The sequence below is a fragment of the Venturia canescens genome, chromosome 8, assembly GCF_019457755.1.
Source record: "Venturia canescens isolate UGA chromosome 8, ASM1945775v1, whole genome shotgun sequence".
Lineage (NCBI taxonomy): Eukaryota > Metazoa > Arthropoda > Insecta > Hymenoptera > Ichneumonidae > Venturia > Venturia canescens.
Window position 1 is genome coordinate 16,839,256 of NC_057428.1, and position 7,967 is coordinate 16,847,222.

At 37.2% G+C, this 7,967-nt stretch overlaps 1 long non-coding RNA gene across 1 annotated transcript; it reads left to right on the forward strand.

The window, feature by feature from the left end:
- The first annotated feature begins 2,391 nt into the window (after positions 1–2,391).
- LOC122414808 (uncharacterized) lies at positions 2,392–6,740 on the forward strand. The gene is made up of 2 exons (XR_006261819.1): positions 2,392–2,509; positions 6,329–6,740. It is a non-coding gene; the product is annotated as an uncharacterized lncRNA (long non-coding RNA).
- Positions 6,741–7,967: the final 1,227 nt, after the last annotated feature.

The following is a 7,967-nucleotide window of genomic DNA, read 5'->3' on the forward strand; positions in this document are numbered from 1 at the left end:
AATCAACATCCTGTTTCCCCTTCAAACAAAAAGAGCATAGAACCAACGAAAAACCCGTAAACCGTTGCTGCTTTATAAACCCAGAAAGAGAAGAGAAGTGCGCGGAGAGTTTCGGATCCCAGGGCTCATGGATCGGCAAATTGATTCGAGGAACAATGTACAACAACGAGATTACGCATAACGAGAATATCTCCATCGACGATTGGATTTGTTGCACAATTTGTATGCGTCGTTACACATATGCTTCTTCCTACCTTCATTAGCAGATCAGTAAAACATTGCAGCTATTGTTACATAGATATAAGGCTAAATACGCATTCGAAGCTTTGAATTAACCGAGCAGATGTGGGAAGAGAGGTAGCGGGGCGGGGGGGGGGGGGGGGGGGATGATTATTAGAAACATAACAGTTGTGCAACATATTCCCGAATGCATGTGTGGCGATTTCAGGAGGATGGCTAGCGACGATACAATGTTGCCATGTTAAATACATAAAAAATTTCAAAATGATAAGAATTTAATAAAATTTGGTGAACATATTCTTTAGTGCCAAATTTGACGATAAAAATTTTTAAAGATTTTTCTTCTGTACAGTTATCGAGTAATTGATCACTTAATGCACTTTAATGCATAATTACTCGATAGCTAAGCAGAAGAAAGTTTTGAAAAAAATGGTGTCTTCGCACTTGATGTTGAAGAGCATTATCACCAAATTTGATAAATTTCTTATCGTTTTGACGAATGTAGCCACCCTCCTTAAATACCAATTATCAAGAGACTCGGTAGAGTCTCGGGACAAGTACACATTGACAGCCCTGTCGACTGCTGGCCCGAGGCTCTCGCCGAGACTATTTTTTCTCTGAATAAAACGATTCGCGGTGGTGGGGATAAAAGTGGCATGTCATTTTGTTCAATTACGAAACTCATGAGTTATTTATTATCACTCAATATTTGTTTGTTTATTTAGATTACACATGGTTGTACGATGTAACGCGTAATTTGAAAGTACACGCCCTGAGAAATCGATCAATTTTAAATATTCATCGGCTGGCAACCTTCACGAGGCTGTCCCCTACTATCGCAAACATATCGGGATGGAGCCAAAATCACAGGAGACGTCCCTCTCTTCTCCGAGTAAGAATAAAATTTCTAACCATCTGCTGGCCAGCACAGTTTGCAGATCCGCCATTTTTGGCCACATCAACTTTTTTCTCATTTGCTTCGAGCAATATCCGATTTACATTTTCTTTCTTTGTGGCGAGAGTTTTCTCATGGCGTGAGTGAGTACACGCGTGCGTGTGAGTAAATGTGAATGCGGAGTGCACGATACCCACGAAAAAGAAACGCTCAAAGATCTTCGATAAATATATTGTCATTCGCAACTTAACGCTGAAAACTTGATTTTCACGAGTTATTTTCTTACCCTGGGAAGTCAATGATTTTAGAACGACTGTACGTATGTACACGCTGGAAAAAAGTTGTTGACAGAAGCAGATTTCTTGTTTCTTAACTAAAATATATAATTTTTCATGAGCAGCAAAATATTTCTGAAAAATAGCGAACTAACTTCTCAGGGCTGCAAGAAATTATTTATCGCACCAGGAGAGCTCTCGGTACAGAGCTCAATCAGTCAATTTTTCCATCAAAATTGTTGACGTTTCACCAACGGTAATTGAGATTCAAAGAAAAGTTCATTCTTCCAGCTAAAAAGTACGCGTAAGCTTTTAAATAATACAGCAGAGTTTTCAACAAAGTCATTTAACTTTCGTAATTTGGTTGATTTATCTGTGAGGAATTTTAATGATTTATTTGAACGATCCAAATCAGTCTGTCGGCTTTACCAAAAGTTAGTGTCGATTCTATAAAAAAAATTAAAAATTAAAAAAAAAAAAAGAAAATCAAATTTGTCGAACTTTGGCTCCACAAAATAGACTTCAGAATTCTTTTTTCGCTAACACAATGAAGTGTCCTCCCCATCTGAGCTCCTATTATAGCACTTGGAAACTGGATCTATATATATCACGAAAGTACATTACACGTGCACTAAGACATGTGTTGTTACGTCCAACTGCAGAATATGCTATTAGACCCACGACTAGCCCCGGCTGCATTGTACGACAAGAAAGTGTAACACATGTAAAGTATCTTCCGTTCTGGACACATCCGTTATTGTCCGTTCTCCAGATCGTGGGGCAAGGTTAATGGAAATTTGAAATTGTTTATGCGTTGTGAAGCTGGGTGCGAGTCGGAATTTTCGTAAATATTTTAAGAAAGTTCATCTGGTGATTGATGAATTAACAAAGAGACTACGATTAAAAAATTTGAATACAGTAATGAATAATAAAAAAATGTCGTGTCAAAATTTCGAGGCTCGAGGATACTTTGTTCGTGAGAAAAAAATTGAAACGGATTTTCCAAATTGACACGGTCTCTTACCGGTTCCAGTGGTTTTCCCATCTTTATGCGCCTGAAATTTGAAGCCATTGACGAACAGCTCTTGCAGAAACTTCCGTAAGTAGAAAAAATCTGAAGAATATGCTTACAGCCTCGTAAAATCCATTCAATACTTATGAAGTTAGTAATTAATGATTTTTTTCTCGAAAAATCGTGATTATTGGGAGGTTCTTTCATAATATTACTTTCAAGATGCGGCAACGTTGCAACCGCGCGCTTTTTAAAACCGGAAACTAAGCTTTCCGATCTACGCAACTGACACCGGTGACTTGCAATAAAATGTGAAGGGCGGGTGATAAAATATTGATGTTATTGAGAAAAACTTATGTTTTTAGACGTTTCTGTCATGTTTTAATTATGCCAAATGTTTGAACACTGATTATGACGTGTTATTATTCATTTTGTTACTAACAGTCATTAGAATAAACGATGCACTAACGATTGCATTGTGAAATCGTCGTGCTTTTTTCAACGATTTTTCATTATTATTTTCAGATTATTTTCCCCCCTTCTCGCGCTTACTTCTGACCTCCAATCTGCGCTTCATTCAGGACTCCATAAACTACACGTGTGCCAAGCTTGATAGGCTCTTCATTCCGTTCACTCGGTCACTGCCCCGTATAAAAAACAGTTTTACAAGGACACAATGAGAAAAAGCAGGCAGGAAAATTAGACCTGCGTAAAAAGGGGACACGTGTCAGTTCGTTTCTCTAGAGACACCGTATGGCATCGCTCTAAAATAAACTGCCTGACCTTTCTCGTTCATGGATTGATAAATCGTGATCGATCAGCCCGCTGTACAATCACGGACGAAAGTGCTCGAAGATTAAATTGCACTTATGTTTTTTATTTATTTTATATTCATTGAGTGAACGCGAGCGTACGAGCTTTTTTTCTCGATAAATGTCAATTTTCCAATTTTTAGTGGCTCCTGCAGCAATTCAGAAAGTTACGGAAACGAAGAAAATGAGCGGTGTCCATGAAAGTTTATTGTTGAATATAAACTTAAAGCCGAACTCAGAGTCGGAGTAACGTCGATCGATGTGTTGCGATAAAACCTTTTGTCGTTTTCAGTTTGAACGGAGCTCACCATTCGCGTTTTTCCATTCTTGGAGCTTTGCCCAAAACCCGAGTAGGGAAAAATTCAGGGGGTTTTTGTGAACAGACTTCGCTCATTGATATTCATCGAGGAACGTGACGAATGAAAGATACGAGGCATTAACGCGGCAACGATTAGAGCAGACGATAGAGCGAGAAGAAGAGAGAGAACGGGATGAAATTCATTTTTTTTGTTAGCGACACGTGCCTACTGTTCAGACTTAAATTTCGTTCTTTTGAAGTTCGAGTTATTAACATTACCAAAGTTTAGGGATTCCGCTTGGGCTTTGCGTCGAGTTTCGGTGGAGTGTCGACATTTTTATTCCTTTGGCATTCCTGCGATGACAACTGCTCTGACCGATTCGTTTGACCCGTTCAAAAAACAAATAACAAGATTCCCTGGCGCTGCATAAACCTTTTCAATTTCCATTTTCAATTCCATCAACATTGAACCCTCGTCCGTCGTTTTTCATCTCAATCCGCACGAAAATTTTCCCGTTTTGGCGTATCTGACGCCTAATTGGTCTCAGAACTTCGTTCACTTTTAACACAGACCGCGAACGGTGTTCAGAGCATCGTAAAAAAGGTTCAATATTTGTAGTTCTTTTGGACTACAAAGCTTGAAGGAATTCATTGTTCGATTACATCATCCGTCTTATTACATTCCTCATCATAATTGTTGTTATCACACTGAAAAAAATAATTGGTGAATTCGACTCACCGAATGCGCTCGACGAAAATGTGTGAAAACTGATGAAATTTAGTTAAACTTGAACACGTAATAATCGATCTTTTGGTTAATGTAACTACGGAGTTCTGTCAATGAATTAATTCATATTTTTTCAATCCAATCACATTTCCATTGTTATATACAATCCATTTTTTTTTAACTTATACTCTGCACGCGGTAACCGAGTTTGTATGGAAATGATTGTAACGAGAAATTGGAACCCGAGTTCTATGTGAAAATTTCAACGCATATAATTCGAGCAAAATATTTCATTGAAAATATTTATTTTAAATGAATGAAAAATTTTGTTCGATCTTAGAATTTATATCGTCATTTTCCCGACCACAAAATAAAACTGTTACAAGTAATTTATCCGACCCGAATTATAGATGTTCGTCTTAAAAGATAGCGTCAAAAATGTATAATTATCTCTGCACTTGCTACGAAAAATTTTATGAATCGAAGAAAAAATCGAGATGCTAACGTTCGCTGTGTTACGAGACGAAAAACATAATACGAATCTTGCGTTCGCAGTGTCAAAAGTCTGAGGGGGAAAAGCGTCAACGAACTTCTATATTGACCGAGAATTCCGTTACTACACAACGAGAGAAGATGACGTGTAAAAAATTCCACCCTCGCATATTTTTTCGATAAAACAGCACGGCAACCTGGTCAATATGTATTCTTTAAAAAATGGGAGAACAGCGAAATCGATTGAACACGGCAAAGGATTTAACGAAGATTTCAAATTTGCTGATTTTTTTTTTTTTTTTTTTTTTTTTTTTTTTTTTTTTTTTTTCAATATGAAACCTGTGAATCCTCAGAAAAATCTCCTTGCTCGTGAGAACGTGATGATTAGTAGCTAGAAACACGACCGTATACCTGAAACTGCAAGTACTTCATTTATTCGTTTGGTAGCAATGATTCCAATGATGAAATGATAAACGGATGATGATGAAAAACATCTTAATTTCGATCACTGAACGGAATATCTGAGAATGATAAGAAGTTAGATAAAATTTGAAACTAACGAATGGAAATAACTTTGTGGATCATAGCAGAGGTCAGGGACCCTGATCGTATTGACGCTCAACGTCTCACCGCAAGCTTGCAAATTACTTTTCGAACTTTTTTTTTTTAATTAAATAGAAGGAATGAGAGAAAAAAGTTCTTCGCCCTCAACGCATTCGTGATACGATGCTATCTCCCGCTCCGGTGAAACTTCGGCACACACCCTTTGAGAGATCGACGAACTCTCGTAGGCGAAATTGCAAATAAATCTGTCTGCATTAACGGTATAATGATTTTTTTTTTTTGTTTTTTTTTTTTTTCATTGCTAACTCTAGAAATTACCACATTAGAGAAACAACCTTCGTGAATACCGTTACGCTTCGGTAGAAAAAATGATAATTATGCGCGCCCAGACTAGATTTCGGTTATCGAAAAGACTTAACGTGATAGAAAATTTGGGAATGTAACTCATTTTTTTGTTTCAGCAACAAATTATGGTAAACATATTATGTGTCGGTTCAACAAAACTTTTGTTGATTCAACGATTTTTTCGTCGGGGCAACAAACATTAATTAATTAAAAAAATTAATCGTGTGTTTTGGCTAATCAAATTTTTGTTTGGCTTCACGAATTCTCTGTATTGTTGACCATGATTTGTTGACCGAGGGAAAACTTTTGTTGAATCAGCAAATTCTGTTTTTCTGTGTACCTTTTTACTTAGACAGGTTTGACTGGTCATCACTTTCTAACACTGGATACTAACTTGCTTTCATTTTACTACTTTTACAGGTTTAATAACACCAATATATTTATTGATTCGTAAACTTATCTTGTCCAATTCTTGTAGCAGTACACATTTCCTCTCACTTAGTAGCAATTCGAAACGATTCATGAGCTGATTTCGCTCCCAGAATGAGCATGAAAACTAACGAAATTGGATATAGCACCAAATGCATGTATTCGACTCTCGAAATGTATAGACCATCGATAATTTCGGCCCCGAAAGCTCAGGGGAATAAATGGCTCTCAAATTACAGAGTTCTTTGACACGGAAGTACAGATTTCGGGCTGCTGAACCCTCAGTCGTTGAAAGATCGTGAATAAGAATGCCCCGAGGGCTGTCGCTGACATAAGGATGAGGAAGAGGAAGAGGAAAAGCGAAGAAAAAAGAAGAGACCGAGAGACAGACGCCGAGGGAAAAGAGAATAACTGGAAGGTCGACGACCATTCGCTAACCAACGAAATGTCTCATCTCACCGTCGTTCTTTGACCCAAGAAAAATATTTTTCTTATTCATTTTCGCCCTGCTCCTTTGCTCTGTCGCAAGATCATGTTGTGCCTCGTAGACTCGGTCCTCAGTCGACCTCCTCTGAGATTCGTATATGTACGTGTAGAAATCTATAAATGTGTATGAAATGAAATATAAATATATCTCTTGGGACATACAAAGGAAAGTCAACAAAGCACGGTAAATCTTGAGACACCTCGAATCGTATTACAAATGAATATATTAATGTGTCGTCGACCTGCCATCGGGAAGTACTTCAATCCGAGGGACGAACGAACGAATAAACCTATTCGTTCGTTTTTTGCTTTTCCTCGTAGAGGGAGCTATGTGACGATGCAAATTTTTTTTTCCAGTTTTCAATGTCAATGTGCTCAAAATGTCCAAAAACATCAAAAAATCATATCTAGAAAAAATGTCCGGATATGTGTGTGTGTATGTATGTTATGACACTGCAAAATTCAAACGCTTGTAACTGGAAAACGATTTGAGATACAGGGCTACCGTTTTGCATAGATGTTAATCTGAACACGCTCTTCATTCGCTGCTAATTTTATCAGAATTTGAAAAAAAATACGAATGCTACGACGCTTTGAAGTTAAAAAAAAAGACTGTCGACGCTCTAACTTCCGGAAATTTTAAGATTTATTGCCATTTTTTTTTATAAATAGATCATCATTGTAGGAAGTTTGGTATTGAATTTGGGAAATATCGGTTGAGCGGTTTAAATTTTATGATTTTTGGAATTTTACGAAAATATTCGTTTTTCAAAAAATCCGCTTTAATTTTTTGAAATTAATTTGGAAACGTTCAAAGTCGATGTTAAAATTTTCTTTAAAGAAAAATCAAAAGTAACAAATTGCTTTCTCAAGCTTTTAGAGCAATGCTTAAAGCTTCCTCTATGAGGAAGCCAAAATGAACAACGCCTCATAGAGTAAGCTTTGAGCACTATCAAGCTTTGAGCACACTGTCGCTCAAGCTGGTACACCGCAACTCCTGCAAGCAGAATTCTCATGAAAATACCATTAAAAAATTGAAAAGTTTTTCCACTATTTATACTAAGGAGCCGCCAAAGGAGATCGCGATTATTGAAAAATATCGAGCATCGAAAAATGCTCAAACCCTATTCGTTTTCGAAATAAATAAAATTCATGAAAATTTGAAAATTAAGTTAATATCGCGTGATATTTTTGTTTACTCTGGGATAAGAAAATTATCTGCACGACAGGGGAATTATCTGGAGACAATATCTTTTTCCGAGAACTCGGACCAAGACCTCTCGTCGTCGACTCCGGTCTTGAAACCGAATCCCAACAGAGATGAGATCACAAGCAGGGCATGCGAAGGCGTATTGAATGAAAAAATGTAGAATTAATAGCAATCAGTATGAT